The following is a 22003-nucleotide window of genomic DNA, read 5'->3' as shown; positions in this document are numbered from 1 at the left end:
CCTCCCTTTGTCACTTTTGCTATGAATTAAATTAATGAATTCAACGGGATACACCGTCTGCAAGTAGTTGGGTTCAGCATATTATCCTCCATTTTCTAATTGTTACACAAATTTTGGGTAAAACCTCCACTTTTACCCGCTCCCATTGATTGCACCTAGTATAGCACTAGCGTAGCAATAATTGGGTACCCTCCCAGCAGTATACTGGATAGATACTATCCCTTAGTGGGTTGTACCCCCAACCCCTAACTCTCTCACGTTATGTATATATATATATATGTATATATATATATGTATATATATATATATATATATATATATATGTATATATATATATGTATATATATATATGTATATATATATATATGTATATATATAATAATATTAGGGACAAAATCCAAAATTACAGGTAAAAAACTCAATTAAAATCAATTTATAAAAAATTAAAATTAAATTGAGCCTTATAGATAAAGTATATATAAAATATATAGTTATAGGGAAAATAACCAATTTTCAAGAACTCATCGATGAAAATCCACTATCACATATAGAAAAATTTATAATTAAAAGCACAATAAATGAGTATAATATAAAGTAAAGTAAATATCATAAGATAAATATAATATAATATAATATAATAAATATAATATATATATTTATCTTATGATATTTACTTTACTTTATATTATACTCATTTATTGTGCTTTTAATTATTAATTTTTCTATATGTGATAGTGGATTTTCATCGATGAGTTCTTGAAAATTGGTTATTTTCCCTAAAACTATATATGTATATATATATGTATATGTATATATATATATATATATATATATATATATATATATATATATATATATATATATATATATATGTATATGTATATATATATACATATACATATAAATATATACATATACATATATATATACATATATATATATATACATACATATATATATACACACACACACACACACACATATATATATATATGTATGGGCGTGTATCTATGTATACATATATATATATGTATATATATATGTATATATATGTATATATATATATATATGTATATATATATGTATATATGTATACACACACACACACACACACACACACACACACACACACATATATATATATATATATATATATATATATATATATGTAGTGAAACTACCTATCGCCATTAGATACAAAGCTACTATCGCCATTCTTCTCATTTAAATATAAACAAACGCGGACGTAGCGGAAAACATCAACCTTGTCATCACGTGACTGATTATTATTTGAAGCGGCAACTTCTTCGAACCGTTCCCGCCAGAACGCAAACTGACCAATCACAGCCCTTAATAAGGTCACGTGATAGTGTTTTTCTACTACCGTCTGTGAGCCGATAATTCGCTATAAATAGAGCAACTCATACCCACCAAATTTGTCTCGGTCCAGTTTCTCTTTGATAACTGTTCCGTGTACCACACGACAGCAGCTACAACAATCAGCCAGCGACCACTTCAACAGCTTCGTCCAGCCAACGATGACCACCGCCGTCGCCACATCAGCAACACGAGTCTACGACTACTGACCAGCATCATCGTCATGACCAACACGATTACTACTAACCAGCACCAATCCACACCAGCGTCTACACGACTTTCTATGTACACCAAACCAAACCACCGCGGCACATCTCTCTCTCTTCGATTCTGTTAGGTGACTCAGCTTCACCACGATAATAAACAGACAAGAGATCTCAGCCAGCGACGAACATCTGTATAACAAGAATCACGGCCCGGCATCGATGCCACGACATCACAACTAGTGATCAGCCCTGCCACACTCACAGCCTCAACTCACTTCACATACAGACTCATACTATTGTGTACTAAAGAACTGGTATAATTGCTCACGTGTTATTGACTCTCTTTCTATCTGCTGTAATAACTCACATACACATACATGTATCACTCACATACATACTTTTCTTTGTACGACGGCCTGTCTTTGATTATGTTCTTATATGTCGCATTCACACTCTCACATAGACATACATCTTTTACGCCACAATAAATATCTCTGTTATTCATCTTATACGGTTGCCTTCTATAGTCTTCATTACTGGTACTTACGAATTCACATATGTTATCGTAGTATAACGTATCATGTATATCATCTTTGATATAATATTATTTTGTGTTCGACCGTGTGACGCGTTTAAATAAAAGGAGTCCTCTGTTTTTCCATTCGTCACCATTTCTCCTTTATGAGTTCGCACGGTCGTTCCTTACATATATATATATATATATATATATATATATATATATATATATATATATAATACAATATTAGGATAAAAACCTTATAAGAATTTATCAAGTAGTTAGCGTGAAAAAACCTCTTAAGGGAGGAAAAAAACCCATCATTTTCCCCCATAAATATATTTAATTTATATAACGGCATTACTATACAATAATTCCTCACGCTAAGAGGGGACTGAGGCATTATTATATAGTAATGCCCTTATATAAATTTTATATATATATATATATATATATATATACATACATATACATACATATATGCCCCTATATATACCCACACATACACATAAGCACATACATTTATATCATGTCACCTAAGCACAAAAGATATGTTAATATACGCAAGAATTCTCTTTTATATATATATATACATACATATGTATGTATGTATACCGTATATACTCGAGTAATAGTCGATCTCATGTAAACGTGGACCCTAGTATTTCACGAACAACAGAGACATGGTACCTTATTATCCTGTACGTAGAAATAACACTGTTACAAAACTGCGTGGCTACCTTACTCTAGCCTGCTCTAGAAGGAGAATGCTTGATGCTGATAATGGAATGCTCGGTGCTTATAGTAAAACACCATTTAATAGAGAGCACTACACAGCTGTTGATGGGTGCTGCATCACCATTGCTAAAATGTATGCACAGGATATGCTGCAATCCTACTTACATCTTCAAGCACAATAAACACATGCGTCACACACTCGTTGTTTACACTGTGAGAAACGTGTTTCACAGACAGCACGATTGGTGAACAACAGGCAAACGCTACTGTCTGAATTCGTAAGCCTAAAAACATTCAATTAATTGCTAGACCAGTGGTTCCCATGTGATCTTTATATCATCTCCAAATACAATAAACATACGTCATACGCTCGTCTTTTTATTAGGTGAGAAACGTGTTTCAATGACAGCACTGTTAGTGAACAACAGCAAACGCCACTGCACATGACATCCTGCAACTTCTTTTTAAAAGAGAAAGTGTAATATCATAAGAGCTTTGCGGTCTTGCTTATGGCTTTTGTTATTTACTAGGACGTGTGTTTTGATGCATAGAATTGGGAATATTACTGTAGTTCATTGTGTTTTTGTTTCTGTTTGCTTAGAGATCAGTTGGGTTTCTGCTGCTGATACGGTAATTCGGGTTCTAGCTTGAATTTCAGATCTTCAAAAATGGTCTAAAAAATTCGACTTTTACACGAGTATATACGATATATATATATATATATATATATATATATATATATATATATATATATATATACATATACGCGCGCGCGCATATATGTATATATACACGCACGCACATAGATCGACATAAATATATATGGTTCCGGATTCAGTCCCACCGTAAGGCTCATTGGGCAACAGTCTTCTCCTATAGCCTCGGACCAAAGACTTGAGTGGATTTGGATTTGGTAGACGGAAACTGAAAGAAGCCTGTTATATATATATATATATATATGTGTGTGTGTATGTTTTTCACCCCACCATCGCTTGACAACCGATGTTGGTGTGTTTACATCCCCGTAACTTAGCGGTTTGGCGAAAGAGTCAGATAGAATAAGTACTAGGCTTGCAAAGAATAAGTCCTGGGGTCGATTTCTTCGACTAAAACCTTTTAAGGCAGTGCTCCAGCATGGCCGCAGTCAAATGACTGAAACAAGTAAAGAAATAAAAGAATATACATGTGCGTTTATTTATCAGTCTCACAATCACTCGGTCCATTTATCTAACTCTCTCTCTCTTTCTCTCTCTCTCTCTCTCTCTCCATTTACTTATCGATCAAGCCAACAAAATATCTCTCTATTTACCTAATTATTTATCTATCTAGACCGAGCGTAGTTATTAGTCTCATGTTATAATAAAGATAAAACACTAATAGCGAGTCGTTATTCATTTCATCCCAGCTATAAAAATATAGAATATAGAATATACATATAAATATACCCCGAATATCTTAAAAGTAAAAAGTGATATTTTAAATTCTAAATAGAAGGTACTTTAAAGTCAAGTCACATAGTATTAAAAAATAAATGTAATATAGAATACAGGATAAGGTAAAAGTGAATGTAAAGAATATCGCATAAACATATGATACCATAAAGAACGATAAGATTTTAAAAAGTGATTGACATGCATACATTATCGATTATAAAAGGCAAATTATAGAATATAACTATAAAGATACATTTTAAGATCTAAAAGTAAAATTATAAATAGAAGATACATAAAACAAATAATAGAAAATAAGAATATAACGCATAAAATACAAAAAAAAGTAAAAATGAGAAAATAGAATATCGTATAAAATCTAAGATACGGACAACAGTAAGACAATTAAGAAATTTCAAATTCAAGGAAAGTGTAAATATTTATAAGAGCTATGCGGTCTTGTTTATGGATGTTGTTATTTACTAGGACGTGTGTTTTGATGCATAGAATTGGTAATATTACTGTAATTCATTGTGTTTTTTGTTTTTATTCGCTTAGAGATCAGTTGGGTTTCTGCTGCTATTGATAAGGAGAAAAGTAAGACAATTAAGAAATTTCAAATTCAAGGAAAGTCAGTCGATTGTCTGGAATGTAGTCTGGGTCAAAAGTGTTGCATAAGTTCTTTTTCCGTGAGATAAAGCGTTGAAAGGATAGAATAAAAGATATAATGTAAAGGTATTTAAAAAAATACACAATCTAAAGAGAACTTATAAGGAATATAGGATTAAGGTAAAGAGATTTAAGACAGGTACAGGGTAGAAATCTAATCGGAAGAAAGCACAGCTTATGGTTCGATGCGCGATCTTTAATCAAAGGAAGTCACAGCTCACTGTCTAAGATGTAGATGTAGTTAATGTGTTGTAAAGAAAAGTTCTCCTTTGTGTGTGTCTTAGCAATTCATGATAGCGAGAACCTCACTGCTGAGCAGACAGTATCTTCCGCTGCCAGTATAAGGCGTAGCACGCCTGATAAGGGACCAAGTGGTTGAGTAATTCTTGCCTTGTCGTTTAAGTTTCCATATAAGCTTGGATAATGAAATAAAATCAGCCTTACCTTCATGTCTAAAAGTATATAAGTGGTTTCGTTGTTAGACTTTAAAACTAGCAGAAGTTGCACTTATGTGATTATATATTTTTCTGTGTGTGAGGACAGAACATATGTAAACATGTGTTCGGTCTATTTACATATTGTAACATCCCAAACCATTCATTTGCTCGATCGTGCCTTGAAACTATGACATGTGAGGATGCGAATAGACTACAAGATTATTATTACATATTTCCATATATTATGGCATGTATTACATAACATTGTATGAATTGCGTAAGTATTATTGGTAGCACATACAAAGTGTTTTGTTAATAACACCCTGGGGGAAAATCCCTACACAACGCCGAGTGTTAAAGAACACGGAATGTCTCAGGCCGGGGATGAGACAGCTCGCCCCGAAGGTGAACGAGAATGGTAAATATCGGTATTTCGCTATCGTTTTTGTTCTTTAGTATCGTATACTTGACTCACCTCGGAACAAAATGAATCATTGATTTGAGGCATATATAAATAAAGTAAATTTGATATATTGATGTGCAGCGGCATAGCACAAGTGAGATAAAATTAAATTTCAAATTAAAAATCTCTCTCTCTCTCACACACACACACACAAACACGTTAGACATATAAATGTATGTTATTATAAGAGGGTTACAAAGGCAGCGAGCTGGCAGAATCGTTAGCACGCTGGGCAAAATGCTTAGCAGCATTTCGTCCGAGGTCGACTTTGCCTTTCATCCTCTCGAGGTCGATAAATTAAGTACCAGTCAAGTACTGGAGTCGATGTGATCGACTTTCCCCATCTCCCAAAATTAGAAAGGATTATAAGAGGATTATAAGAGGATTATCAAAAAAGTAACGCAAAGGCGATTATGACTTCTTTATTAAGTGCTACCGGTTACTCGAATTGCTCATTTTGACACAGAAACACTTCCTCTCCACAAAAGTATCACTGGCGAACTACTAAAGTATATATAGACGTGAACAAATCAACACAGATTGTGAAGTAGTGGAAACTAACACAAACGCGTATATACACGCATTTATAGTGCGTAGGTCATGTACGCACACACACACACACACACACACACACACACACATACACACACTTATACATATATTAATACTCACTTATAGTCTCAGAATGTTTTGAGAATTTACTCTTAATGTCGACTACCATATTTTTCGCGGTACACCACGACACAACATATGTGTGACAGACAAGTATTTTTCTGCTCCTTAACGCTATTCTTGTATATTCCTTTGGAACTTATATTGAATAATTGATGTTGCACATTATCCACTGTATATATATATATATATATATATATATATATATATATACACACACAGTCTCTGCCTTTCTCTCTCTCTCTCTCTCTCTCTCTCTCTCTCTCTCTCTCTCTCTCTCTCTCTCTCTCTCTCTCTCTCTCTCTCTCTCACACACACACACTGTCCGTCTCTGCTGATACCCAATGAAAATGATTTAGCACAAGTGTCTGCTATGTCAGAGCAGCGTTCATGCAATCTGATGGTTAAAACAACCTCCAGATTAATGCACAAATGACTGTCACGATGACAATGGTAGCAATACGGTTGTTTGTGTATGTGTGCGTCTGCGTGAGAATCCACGTTTTCTTTTGTGATTTACTGAATATTATGTATGTAAACGTTATTTATGGCCGTGTTATTATCTCTTGGAGACTTGCAAGTCGTCAAAACCTCTACACCTGTTGTCAGTAAAGCAATATTCTCACATAAGCTACGGTCGGTAACAGCTCAGGCCACTGCGGATAATTAAACAGCCGCCCGCTCACCTGCTGTAAAGTTGACTACATCATCTGTTCACTTTGCAGTGATAGAGTTCCTTGTCTTAACTGCTGCTGCTGCTGCACGCTAAACGACAAACGTCCAGAGACCTTTTATTCGAAAACAAAGCCAACAGAAACGGCTCTGGCAGTTGATCTAATTTTAATGTTTTACATTATTAGTTTGATTGCATCGAACTTCAAGTAGCTTTTATTGTTTATTGCTGACTTTCCATTTGAAAAACATCAGATGTTAATGCACCGTCTGTGCACACATATAATGACATAAACTGACCCAATATTTCATGTGTGCACAGACGGTGCAAGTTTTGAGAAGTAACGTAAAGTTTCGCCGTTATTACAAAAGAAAAAAGAAACAAAGAAAAAAGAAACAAAAAGAAAACAAAAACAAATTAATCACAGATATTTCGAATTCTATTTTCTTGAGTTTCACTTGAATCTCATGAATCGACGCTGTTTTAACGGATACTAAGTAAAAATATAAAATTCGTGTCAAATGGAAGCCCAGTCTGTTGGTTTTGTATGTTGTTTTTAATACCGTTATTTTTAGGTAATGTCTAACTCAACGAGATCGTCTGGTGACCCGTGTCCATGTTGCTGAAATTGTTTTTTACACTAAACATGTAAAACTCATATTGGTAGACTAATAGTAAACAGACTGGAAATAATCTAATTCACCAAAAACTGTAATTTCTTTGGATGTGTTTGTTTTAAGCAGCGTAGATTATAATTTTTGCATACCTTTTCTCTTTTATTTGTTTGAGTCACTGGACTGTGGCCATGCTGAGGCACCATCTTGAAGGGTTTAGTCCAGCAAATCGACTCCAGTTCTTATTTTTAAGTGTGGTATTTATTTTAGCGCCCTCTCTTGTCGAACCGCTAAATCATGAGGGCATAAACCAAGCAAAACCGGTTATCAAGCAGTGGGAGGGGACATACATAAGGGCATTCATATATCTAATCTGTCTGTCTGTCTGTCTGTGCATGTATGTATGTACAGGATGGGATTTCATGCAGTTTCTGGAAAATCTAGCTGGGATGTACTCAAGACCTGTATGAATTAATGCCGTCGGGTGGTGGTTTGTAAGGTTTGCACAGTGCTTCGATTACACTGATTCCATTACAGCGTTCAGTGAGTCACATCAGTATGTTGGGATGAGTCACGCCCATAGTCTTCTTCAGTTCAAGATATTTTACTTCTGAATCTGGTTTCCAAATCCCTGAGATTGTGGATCTGTCTTTGGACCCGGGTCTTCCATTAGTTCCATTTTCACAGCCGATGATTCTGTGACTAGAGGTTTGAGAATTGAACAACCCATCATTGGTCATATCAACCATGAAAGGGTTTACCAGAAAGATAAAGTAGACGCAGGCGTGGATGTGTGGTGAGAGGCTTGCTTCACATGGTTCTGGGTTCTATTCCACTGCGTGGCACTTTCAGGGCAAGTGTCTTCTACTATAGCCTCGGGCCGACCAATGCCTTGTGAGTGGATTTGGTAGACGGAAACAGAAAGACGTCTATCGTGTGTGTGTGTGTGTGTGTGTTCCCCATCACCGCTTGACAATCAGTGTTGGTGTGTTTACGTCCCTTTAAGCGGTTCAGCAACAGAGATCGATAGAATAAGTACCAGGCTTTAAAAAAAAACAAAAAAGTACTGGGGTCGATTTATTCGATTAAAAATTCTTCAAGGCGGTGCCCCAGTACGGCCGCGGTCGAATGATTTGAAACAATAAAAGATAAAGATAGGGCTTCATCTTCTGCATGTCATCAAACCTGGTCAGGAAATTATCAAGCAGTCCTTGTAAATTATGTTTGTGTTATTCCAGTTCGTGGGGGTTTTTTTTAATTTCAGTACCGAGGAATATTTGTATTTACTCTTTTTCTGAGATTGAGAAAATGACTGAAATTTGTTGACAGTTTATCACTAAAATCTTTTATTTTACTCTGAAAGCTGAAAACTGAAAACTGACTGAGTAAGATTAGAAATAATATTATCCTTCCTCTGGAGTGCCAAGTTCAGAGTTTGTAGTTGTTCCATTATTGACATAATTATTACTTTTCTTAAAGAACAAAACAACTCTATCCTCAAATGGAAAATGATGGATGGATGCAAGATCTGTTGTTCATTATGTCAATAATCCACAAACTTCCTCGAGACGTTGCAAGTTGATAGCCACCTCAGAATGCAATATAAAGACACATCACTGGGTCTATCTTTAAGCTCCAGTTTTTCAAAAAAATTTCTGCAGTCGGTGGGTCTTCCCATTTAAACGTAAGAAATTCACAATTTCAAGTACAGATTTCATTACACCCTCATACTTGAAGTATCTCGATATAAAGTGTTCATGGATGAATAATACAATGAACAGAGAGAAAATCTGAGAAGCTGGGATCGCTTTTCGTAAGCGCGATTAATCTTGCGTTTTCTCCGATCATTGCGAGAGCACCGTCCGTTGCAACACTGACAAGTTTATTTGTTAAGGTCCTGTCAAGCGCAATTTTTACGCCATGATTTATATCTTTTAATACAACTAAATCCACTGAATCCAACATCTCTTCTTTCGCAACTCAGAAGAAAATGAACAAATGCTGCCAGTTGTGGGTTGTCTTGTCTGTCAGTTGATTCATCAATCGCTAAACTAAATGCAAAAGAATTTTAAAAATCATTTTGCATTTTGCTTGCGACATTAGCACTGATCTGAGAGAGGTGCTTCTCTGCAGTGTGGCATTAAACTGATTTTTTAGATCTAACACCGCAACAACTGCAGCTATATTCTGTTGGAGTGTTATTGACTGAGTCACCCGATGTCACGAGTGATGTTTCATCCATGCTGTTGTAGGAGCTAAGTTGAGTTGATGAATGAAAATAATGTTTCTTGGCTGCCTGAAGAAGTAACTGAGAAGCACCCACAAACATTCAACAGAAAAATTTATTTTCGCACATAAAGACAGTTAACAACAGCAATAATTACAGACTGGGAGAGATAGAGAGAGAGAGATACTGCTCTGAGATGACCAAATGCTATTGGTACAGCAACTTGCGTTTTTCCCAATATATTTGAAAACAATTGTACTATCTTCGTGGCGACGGAAGTTCTTGGTCATCTGTCTGAACCATCTGTAATGGTCGTTCTTGTATGACAAAGAATGGAGGCAGCTGCCTCGACATTCTGCGAAGAATTTAGGCGCCAAAAGCGGCTCTTTTATCAGGTACCAGAAGATTCTAGAAGATTGAATCACCCGACAGCCTGATACTGAACATTTGCTTAATTGACCAATCATGTGAAACTATTGTGATTTGGTCGAGGAGTCTGAACGGTTACGTAGTGGTTAGGTTTCGAATCACCGTTACAGTTCTTTAACAAATTCGCCGTGAGAACACGGGCATTTAGCACGAGCAATATTTCACGATATAACAAAACTAGTTTCAGTCATTTTTTCGGCTTCCTTACTGGACGTCGTCAACATTGGCTGCTAGCTATTTATTGATGTTTTTAACACTGTTAGCTTGTTTTTACTTAATTTCTGATTTAGGTTGATAATCATGCGAAAAGTTTTCCGCGATTTCTTTCGTAGTGGCCATTCCAAGTTGCTGGTTTTGTAATGACTACGTAACTATGACAAAGAAAGTAAAATAGGAGTGGAAATTAAAAAGATACATTACAATTATTTACGGTTTATTTGAAATATTCAGGGAATGTCGTTTTCCCTTCCAGCAAAAGTAAGAAAAGCTGTTCTCACTGCACTGCTGGTTTCATTTCATACCCAATAAATAATTATAAAGCATACGAAGGAATGCTGAAAAGTTCCTGGCTTTCGGTAAAAAAGTTAATGTTACAAACTTTTCACAGACTCTTGTAAGCAAAACTTGTATCCTAAGCAGTGATTCTGAAAAAAAATGTGGTGGGGCGTAGGATTCAAAATTTCCCTTTTTTTATTTTAAAGTGGGGCATGGAATTGTGAAAATCTTTTTCCACAACAAACATACTGCGCCTATCCTTAGCCTAGCCAAGCATCCTTTGTGAATTCTGTTTGCTACAGGATAGATCTATTCTAATGCCCTGGTGTGAAATATTAAAATAAAGTTGTTGTTTTTTCCCGACTACATATTTCTGGAAAGTTATAGTGGTGCCTGGGGGATAATAGGTTGGGAAACACTGAAGCAAGGTCTACCGATTAGGTATGAACGGTTTATATAAAACTGTTTAGTCCTCTTACCCATAACATCAGTCTTCTGATATACTTTCTACAACACTTGCCAACCTTAAATTTCTCTAATCCCTCTTCCTACAACCTTTCCTACCCTCAACCCTAAAGTACAATGTCTCACTTTCGTTTAGACTTGTTTCTGTTACTCATTGCTGTATTAATGGTGGATGATTCATCGTCAAGTAAAATAATAATAAATTATTGAGTAAATAGTTATATCAATATTGTTCTAAGCAGGCAAATGTGACAAGTGATATAGTGAAAAGCGAAACGTGATAAATAATGGAAGATAAAGAAAAAAAAAAGACATCGAATAAGTTCACCCATTTGTCACTTTTAAGTACGGGCAACACACAATAGCACGTTTTGAAAGAGAGTGATGAAAACGACATTCTACAAGCTAACGATGTATACGTATGCACTTATATGTATCTAGAGGGTTTGAATTTGAATGAGAAATATGTTGAGAAAGTCAGACAGTCCAAAACTAAAATAGGAGTGGAAATTTAAACGAATCGTTACAATTTTATATTTGGGTTTACGTGAAATATTTAGGGAACGCCTTTCTCCCTCCCCACAAAAGTAAGAAAAGCTGGTTTCATTTCATACTCAATAAATAATTATAAAGCTTGAATTTTTTTATGTAACTTTTATATTAGTTATGATAAAGAAGAACTTGGTCAACATATTTCCGTGAGTCACATACACGAGGGAATGCTGAAAAGCTCCTGGCTTTGGGAAAAAGAAAATACAGGAGGATCAGTTAATTATGATTTTATTCAATATATTCCCCTCTCAGATTCAAACACTTATTGCAGCGGTCCTTCAGTTTTTTAAAAACCCAATAAAAGAGCTCGGAAGGTTGAACCTCCAACCAACAATTTCGCGATACCCAGGAACTTTTCAGCATCCCCTCGTATTAACAGCCAAAGATTCACATATCAACAGTCAAAGAGCTGGACACGGTTCTCGAGCTACGGTCTGACCACCCCGTAATACACACATACATGTAAGTATGTTTGTGTGAGTGCGTGCGTGCCACCGCTCGACGACCAGTATTGGTGTGTTTACATTCATGTAACCTTAGCAGTTCGGCAAAAGGAGAAAAAAAAGACGATAGAATACCGGACTTTAAAAATAAGTGCTGATGTCGATTTGTCCGACTAAAACCTTTCAAGGCGATGCCCGCAGCGCAATGACAGAGTCGAGTAAATGAGAAAAGATATTGCTCACCAATTTTGAAACTGAAACATAGCTCAAACTGAAAGTTATATATCTTGTATGAAATAATAAAAATTTTTGGTTTCAAACTACTTTCTGCTTTTTTTTTTATATTCAACGAAATATTTTAGTTTGAATATTCGAAACTAAATCTTTGATGTCTGGTTCGATCCTCGTAAGAAACAAACGAATGCCCACCACCACCACCACCACCACACGCACGTCACCACCAGACTGAGCGATTTTTAGATCATGTGTTTGATGACAATTCGATTTCTTGTAGCAACCTTTTAGCATTCAAATTACCCTGTCAAATGTAATAATTATATTCATTAACATGGTTTTGAATTAATCATGTATTAATCATTACACTGCTGTTACCCTAGGGGTAAAAGTCCCCGCTTTGGGATCAAATATGTCGTTGCTGTCAGAATACTAACTTTTTTTTTTTTTTTTTTTTTTTTTTTTTTTGCTTTAGGTCCCTACAGCTCTGCGCATTGGGCAGCTCAGAACATTAAGGGCCAGAACAAATATCGCGAGGCCGCTGAAAGTTCCGTCAGTTCACCAACCTTGATTGATACTTGTTTTTATTGACCTCCAAAAGGATGAAAATGTAAAGCTGGCTTCAATAGGATTTGAACTTAGGGCGCAGAATCGGAAAAAATACCAGAAAGACAGTACTCTATCCAACCCTTTAACAATTCAACCAGCTCACTGCCTTCTGAAGAGGGGAAAAATAGCGGAAAATTAATGTCGCTTTCAATATATTTTATCTTTTACTTCTTTCAATCACTGGAATGCGACCATTGTGGGGAAACCACCTTGACGAATTTAGTCGAACAAATCGACCCCAGTACTTAATTTTAATATCTGGTACCTATTCTATCGGTCTCTTTTGCTGAACCGCTTGACTTCAGGGACGTTAACAAACCAGCATTGGTTGTCGAGCGAAGTGGGAGCAAACACACACACACACACACACATACATACATATATACGTACGTACGTCTTCCACAGTTTCCGCCGACCAAATTCACTCAAGAGGCATTGGTTAGCTCTGTGTTATAGAAAAACACATTCCCAAAGTGCTGCGTGGTTGCAAAGCGAGCTTCTTAACTACACACAGAGAGATATAAGCTGGGCGATTTTTCTGTTTATTTTGCCGTAAATTGTTGTCGGTATACCTTTTGAAATTCGATTTGCTTTATCTCATTTTAGTTCTAATAATTATTTTTGACATGTCACAGCAACTTCTGCAACATTTGCAGTTAAAATATTCACCCTCCACTCATATCGCTCCAGGTTTAAAGTATCACTAAATCGTTTTTGTTATCTTTCCATATCCATTTTAAGTTCATTGAGTTGACGACTAAACCTTTCAATCTCTTCTGCAGTTACAGTAGCTTTAATTTTATAACAATTCTTTGCACCAGAAAGTCTCAATCCTTTGATTTCCGAACACACAAGAGATCAAAGACAAAAAAACTATTCGTGCATTTCGCCTTCAAAGTTTAAAAATTAATGTTTTAAAGTTAGAAAATTTAGGAAAAAAATATGTATTTAGAAAATTTTTGCTCATCTCGTTTTATTAATCATACTTTTGTGTAAACACAATTATGAAAAATACGTTTTGAAGATGCGCTCAAGTATTAATATAGATTTTCTGAAGCTTTAAATTGTATTTTAAAGAATCCGTGAAATACTGAGAAACTCTTTGTCGGGTGCCATTTTGAGAACTTCTGCCGCAAATTGATGAAATTTATGTCCTGAAAAATGACGGAAAAAGAAGTTTTATTTTTTAGAAATAAATAAGGAAACTTTTTTTTTTCCAGTTAAGTGTTATATTGGCTCCTTACAGGTGCAAATTAATTTCACTGAATTTTTTTTTTTAAATGCTTGCCAAATAAAATGACTTTTCCAGTTAGCAAATATCAACCTCATTTTCAGTGTCAAGAAACAATACGACATTTGCACATAATTCAACAAAAACGCATCAAGCAGGCACCCACTGAGAACTGAGAGCTCGCGAATTTGTGTAAGAGTAACTTGATTAATTGATCATTAATGTTCTGGCACAGCTGTCAAACTATTCTGTCATTAGGCTTGATCTTATTTATAGCCTAATTATTAAGTTCAATTATGAATGAAGACTTGTACTTAAATTATTTTCCTACAAGATGTTGCCTGCGTACAACACAATAGATACACAAAACGTTCTAGCTTTAGCTTCGTACGTCTGTAGGATACAATATAATCAGCTTCTGTATTTGAAATAGCCAGGAGTTTTAAGGTTTTTCACGTCATGCTATTAAAGTGCTGAAAACCATCCACTCCGCTTCAGCTTTGGATCAAGTGTCATGATGAATTTACCGAAGATTTGACGCACCAAGGTCAATAAATCCCAAGCTCTCATCAACATGCTCGAAAATCTAAAAGGCCAGGAACATAAAAAAACACGACCTCTTTCAACTTAACTTAATTAAAGTCAATAAACTAGAAATAGAAACTTTGACAAATGCATCATATTATGTTGACACATTAATAGCATACATCAATATTCACTGCGATCCAGGGGGAGGGTTACGAGGGTTGACTGAAAAGTCCATAGGTTGACTGTGAAGGAGTGATGCTAGAGTTGAGAAATTTTGCGTGCATTAATTTAAGCTCACTTTATTAATAATTGCATTGTTTCCTTCCAGGTAAATTAACATCAGACTGTTCAAAGAAGACTTAAAATGTAACTAGTAACAACAGCAGATAGGGCATCATCACTGCGATTCTGGTTCCCAGCCAAGTGGGGGGGGGGGGTCATGCTGGAGAACAGTTGATAGTCAGATGTGGCCAAATCAGGAGAATAGGGAGGATGATCAACCAGTTCAAAGCCATATTCAAGCACAACAGTCGTTGAAACGAAGGACTTGTCTTGTCTGTTGGAGCATTGTCCTGATGAAACAAGGCCCCTTTCGTCAGTTTTCTTGGGTGTTTGGTCTTGATAGCGCTTCGTAACTGCCTCAGCAAGTTGGCATTGTACTCCCCATTAATGGTGTGGCCCTTTTAAAGATGGTCAGTAACCACAATGCCTGTTGTATTCCAAAACACTGAGGCCATTACCTTGTATGTATGTGTAAGAACGACCGTGCGAACCAAAAGGAGAAATGGTGACGAATGGAAAAATAGGCTCCTTTTTATAAACGCGTCACACGGTCGAACACAAAATATATAAAATGATATGTATGTTATAATTCTATAATATAGAGAACTTAGAAATTTGCCAGTAAGGAACAAGATAGTACTCAACCGATAAAGATGAATAACAGTAAGATTTATTGGAGCAATAAACTGTATGTCTGTGTGTGAGTGAATGCGACATAATACAAAACAATATAAGACTGGCCGTCATGTAAACAAAAGAGTGTGTGCGAGTAATACATGTATGTGAATGCGAGAGATACATAGTATTGATAAGAGTCAGTAACACATATAAGCAACTATACCAGTTCTTAGTTAGAGTACACAGTAGTAAGTGTCTGTATATAAGAAGTTAAAGCGTTAGGGCAGAGCGATTACTCGTCGTGATGTTAGGACTTCAATGCCGGGCCGGGTTCTTGAATACAGATGTTCTTCGCAGGTGTCGGATTCTGGCTGTTATTTTCGTGGTGAAGAAATCACACAAACAGGGTCGAGAAGAGAAGCTGCGGTTAGCTGTTGGTAGCTTGTGTACGTGTAGAGTCATGTTGACGCTGGCGGCGATGCTGGTAGTCGTAGAGTCGTGCTGCTGCTGGCGACGTCGGGGGCGATGCTTGTAGTTCGTAGTTGAACGATGGTGTTGATGTCGTCGCTGGAACTGGCTGGCTGTGTTAAGCGTGTGTGGTCGGCGGCCAGATCTAGGAGATCTGAAGCGCGACGAATTGGCGGGTATAATTTAGGCTATTTATAGGAAAATAGGGGCTCCAGGAAAGCATCAGAAGAAACACTCTCACGTGACCTTATTAGTGGCTGTGGTTGGTCAGTTTGCGTCCTGACGGCAATGGAGTGGAGACAATTGCCGCGTAAATAAGTCAGTCAGGTGATGAGAGGGAATGAGTTGCTTTCTACTACGCTCGCGTTTGTCTGTATATTTACTAGTGAGAGAAGTGTTCACTACATATGTATATGTTTGTTTTACTGTCTCCTTTCCTGAACATTTGGCAATAGTAGTAAGCAAATAACATTGTCATGCAAGACTTGTTCGTAGTTTCCACTCTGTCATGTAAACATGCATGGGGCATGGTGAAATATTACTTCAAAAAGTGAGGGTTGGCGAATAGAAGAGCATCCAGCCATCCAAAATTTCTCCAGCCTTGGAGATGTTTTTTCTTTTCTCGGTTTTTTTTCCGATTCACTCGCCAACGACTCCTTTTTCTGAAAACAGAGGTGGGGAGAACCGGAGATCCTCGGAGTTATTTGATCGTTCCTTACGTTGCATGTGCTATGATTCGAAGCGATCGTATTTTTGTTTTGTGGAGTGAAGTTTGGTGATATATGCAAAAAGTATAATTGTTATACTGGGCCGAAAAGTTGGATGAAATAAAGCCACATGATTGAATTTAGAAACAACAAAAAATTAATTAAAAGTTGCGGAATTTATTTTTGATTTTTTAAACATTTCGTTCAGAAGGCAACATAATAATTTTTCAATCATCTACTGCCCGACATTCCAGAAATCGAAGGGCGAGGGAAATACAAGAAAAACGCAGGACAGGCTCCAATCCAAGCCCGTCGCTAAAGGGTTATACTGCACGGCACTGCCTCCTCGCTGTTCAATGGTGCGCCCTCAAATTTACAATGATATACTTATTTCGAAACTCCACTTTAGCATTATTAGAAATTAGTGCCCGCCCAGAAAATTCTGAAACACTCCAAGGCACCAAAGTCTGGCGACGGGCCTGCTCCAATCTCGGAGACAACGAAATACCGTGGAGACACAAGAGCAACGAGATGCAAGACTTCAGTTTGAAACAACCCGGCAAGCCCGCTCGAGGAAACACGAGACACCAACACAGAAACAATGGAGGTGGGAAACTCAAGCCGATAGACAAACCCGCTTAAGGGAACAAGTGTTAAAAGAACGAAGTAAGGCAGCCAGAAATGCCCACTCCTAAAAATAGGAAACATCAGAGTAAAGACAAGTCAGGTTGGTTTTTAGACCCCTTTCTCGTGAAGAGTGGCGACTAGCCGCCTTTCACTACGATCTTGGCACATGGGCATTACGACGGATGCCAATAGGTGCTTTATGAATAGATTTAAGCACAGTGCAGACCGCGGTGAAGGCCAACCGAGCACTTGCTTGCTTGCATGCATGCAACACACACACACACACACACTTTTCCCTGTTTTCCATGTAGAAGCTATTGAATGATAACACGAGGACACAGTTGAAGTCATCTGCTTCGTGAACCGCAAAGCGGAATCCAACGTAAAATCACGCAGTAATACTAAAGCTGTAGTGACGTCCACTTTCTACTAAAAAGCTATTATTTTAACCAAGGAAAAACAAAACAAAAACAACCCACCACATCTGCTGTTTACAGACATCTGAATAAATGCATATCGTTGCTGCCGCTGAGGTTTTCGCTTCGGCGTTAATTTAATCTCAAACCTGACTTTGCCGCGTATCTTTCGCTGATTTTTTAGTCAGATATTTTCAGAAAGTATGATTTGTGACGGGAGTCAAAAATATTATATGGTGAGGATTTCTTGTAAAATCACAATTTCTTTTGTCTTCAAAGAAATTTGACGATCACAAATGTAGGACTGCTTTAACAGCAAATATCGTCCTGCCGAGGAATGCTGGATGAAATTGACACGTGTCACGTCAGAAGTATTTAGTTTCGGATCTTGTTTCTGATTTGTATGCATTCTTTTTAAAGACCATCTATATTCAGTGGAGCAAATAATAATGATTTTAAATTTTGGTACAAAACCTGAAATTTGGGGGAGAGAGATAGTCAGTACTTGACTGGTACTTATTTTATCGACCCAGAAATGAAGAAAGGTAAAGTCGACTTCGGCAGCATATGAACTCAGAATATAAAGACTGACGAAATACCGCCGAGCATTTTGCAAATTTTTTTATTTCCCACAAGGGGACAACAAAGAGGGGACAGTACAATCTGATGTGGGGTCAGATTTCGCCTCTACCAACCCTACTCTACTACCGCAGGCGTTGCCCGAGAGATGGAATATCCGGAGAGCCTTACGACACTCCGTAAACCATGTACCCAACTTCAATCTACGGTAGAACCAGGTATCCAGTTCACCGAATCAAGTGAACTTGGGAAACATCTGTTTCGCCAGCGGAGACCACACCTGATTACCATCCAGATGGAGCCACAGATGTTTCAACCTGCGCATCATCAGCCAAGGCATCCCTAGCCCACCCTTTAACGGTTGTTGACAGCAAATAGAGCGTCTCGAGCCCTTCCACAAGATTCGCGCCCTTCCACAAGAAGCGGAAGAGCTGTCTTTCCAGCTTACTCAACCACGAATCAGGGCAGAGAACGACGGTTAGGCGGTAGGTGATGACCGATGCGATGAACACATTGGCTACCTCCGCCCTCCCTTTAAGGAATAGCCACCGCCAAGACCAGGTCTTGGCTATGTGGGCCACCCTGCTCGCTACCTCGGCCCAGTTCGTCTCTATTTGGAGGCCTGGTCCAAACCAGACTCCTAGCAACTTAATCAGACCCTCTGTCTAACGTCGACTTGCTTCTTCAGGTGCCGAGCTGCAAGCGGACTGACTTTTCACGATTAACTTTGCTCCTGCCACCGTCTCGTATTCCTCAATGGCCTTGCCTACCCTCTGTAGGTGATCCATTTCGGTTACGATGATAGTGATGTCGTCCGCATTCGCTGAAACCGACTCTCTACAACCTGGCTGTCTCGGGATGTTGTTCAATTTTCGCCGCAATGGCTCAAGAGCCATTACATACAAAAGCGGAGAGAGCGGACACCCTTGACGAACCGAGCGTTTGCTGCTGAACGGCTTAGACAGAAAGCCGTTCACCCCTAACTACCGAGTCGATGTTGTGATAAATTTCAACGATCCACCTGAAGAAGCTAAGACCCAGGCCGAACCGCGCCAGAACGGACACCAGGTAATGATGGCCGACCCTATCAGAAGCCTTTGATTGGTCTAAATGGACCACTGCCCCTCCCATGCCAGAATCGTTATTAAACCCCTCTACAGTGTACCGTATAAAATGGAGATTATCCTGGATGGATCTACCGGGAACAGCACATGTCTGTGCCTTGCCGATCAAGCCATCCGCGACACGCGCCAATCTTTTCATTAACACTTTGGCCAAAATCTTCAACTCTGTGTTTAGCAGAGTGATGGGCCGAAAATTATCAATGCAAGGACGTTGTTCGGGTCCTTTCTGACAAGCATCACCAATCCCTGGCGCACAGATCTGGGAATGAACCCACTCTGCTGCCAGTTTGTGTAGACATTCGGCAGCAGGTGCTCGAACAAATCTTACGCGCGCCGCAGTCCGCCATAGCCTCAATTACCTCCTCAGGCGTGATCGGCCCTTCACAACGCTCCGCATCCTGCCCCGATAGGGCGGCAGCCCGGCGAGGAAGTCCGTTAGGTCCCTCCTACTGTCCGGCCCGCCGCCCCCACCGAAAAGCTTGGTGAAGTACTCCTGAAAGGCCTTACACATCTCGGGTTCGTTTATCAACTTACCTCATTGGTTCGTCAAAGATCGAATTGTGCCATAGTTTCCATGTTGGGTTCCACCACTCGGGCCCATCCCGCGGCCTTGATTCCTTCACAACCCAATGCACGAATCCTAGCTATGACAATGCAACCCATATGTTGGGCTTCGAAGTGCTGGTTTAAAGCCAGTTTCTTGGCCGTCACCTGATCTGCAGAGCCAGATTCCATTGCTTCCTCTAAGTCATTAGCTAATGCTAATCCCTTCCTAGTCTCTCTAGCAACTAAACCTGTGCTATATCTAATAGACCCAAATTTAATGGCTCGCTTGAGGGCATACCACCATTTGTTATTAATAACAGATCTGGTTAATACCCTGTGAATCAATAACTTAATCTGTCTCTGTACTCCTTAATCGCCAAAAGGGACGTATTAAGTTTCCAGTAGCCGACCCTCTATTATATAACTTATCTGATGAACATTTTATGATCAGATGACCATTTTATGATCACTGTAGCTGACTGGGAAAAACTGTGGACACCTAGCAATATCCTTATCTGCTTTTCTAATTATCACCCTATCTAGGTATGACCTGGAAGATCCGTCACTGTTTGAACATGTCCACAATAGAGCGTTCAGAAATTCCAGCCTATAAGGATCTGCTAGCTCAAAGCGGCTTAGCAGTTCCAAGAAGCAAGCATTACCTCTTCTATCAGAACACGAGCCAACATAATCCACGCGTGCGTCGCAGATTGTGTCATAGTCTCCTAGCACAACTAGGGAATGTGATGTACCGAGAAACTTCTCCAGGTTCCGAAAATACTCACTTTGCCCGTTTTTAGTGGGTGCATGAATTGCAACCAGTCTGATAATCTTACCACGACTGAGCGTCAAATCCATGACGACCAGCCTACCTTCTGGATCTGAGAAAATTAACTTTTTCTCAGAAACCCGGTTTCTTTTTAACAGGACTAACACTCCCTTCCCACAGCCCGGAGAGAGAAAAACTCTCGTAGCCATCAAATAGCGGGAGGAGATCTCTTGCCCCACCCTTAACCGAGTTTCCGTAGCAACAATGACATTCAAATTGCGCAACCTGATGTCATTAAGGAAGCGACCTTGCTTCCAGCTTGACCCCAGGCCACGCACATTCAAACAACCAACATGAATACAAGCCATCTACTTACCATCAGTGGCTTTCGGCCTTGTCCTTTTCCTTTATCCGGGCTCGTGGGGTGGTTTGACATAGGTCCTCGTACATGGACTTACTGAAGTCCAGCCTCGGGGCGCTATGTCTGTGGGAAAATATGATTTTAATATTGCAAGGTTTATATCGTCTATTTGTATTATCAAAATTCCTTCTGGAAGTTTTGTGTAATGTTCTTTGAAGATTTCTCCCGTAAGAATATTTCTAATTCTAGTTGTCAATTGTTCGTTTGTGGCATTTATTGCCACTAATAATAACTTGATTTGCCATATTTTTTTTCTGTGACTGGAGGGGAGGGATGATTTTCCTGGGCTGGGCGGAGGGGATGTACGGGAGGAGGGATATCGAAACTGGAGGATGGGGATTGGAGGGGTGAAATATCAGGGCTGGGTGAGAGGGAGGGGATATAGGTGTTTTTTTTGGTGGATAGTGGTGGGGAGGGGTAGTTTGAGTTTCGTGTGT

Source organism: Octopus bimaculoides, chromosome 24 (assembly GCF_046866305.1).
Source record: "Octopus bimaculoides isolate indiv1 chromosome 24, ASM4686630v1, whole genome shotgun sequence".
NCBI classification, from domain to species: domain Eukaryota; kingdom Metazoa; phylum Mollusca; class Cephalopoda; order Octopoda; family Octopodidae; genus Octopus; species Octopus bimaculoides.
The sequence above is the reverse complement of the archived record's forward strand: the minus strand, read 5'-3'. Positions refer to the sequence as shown.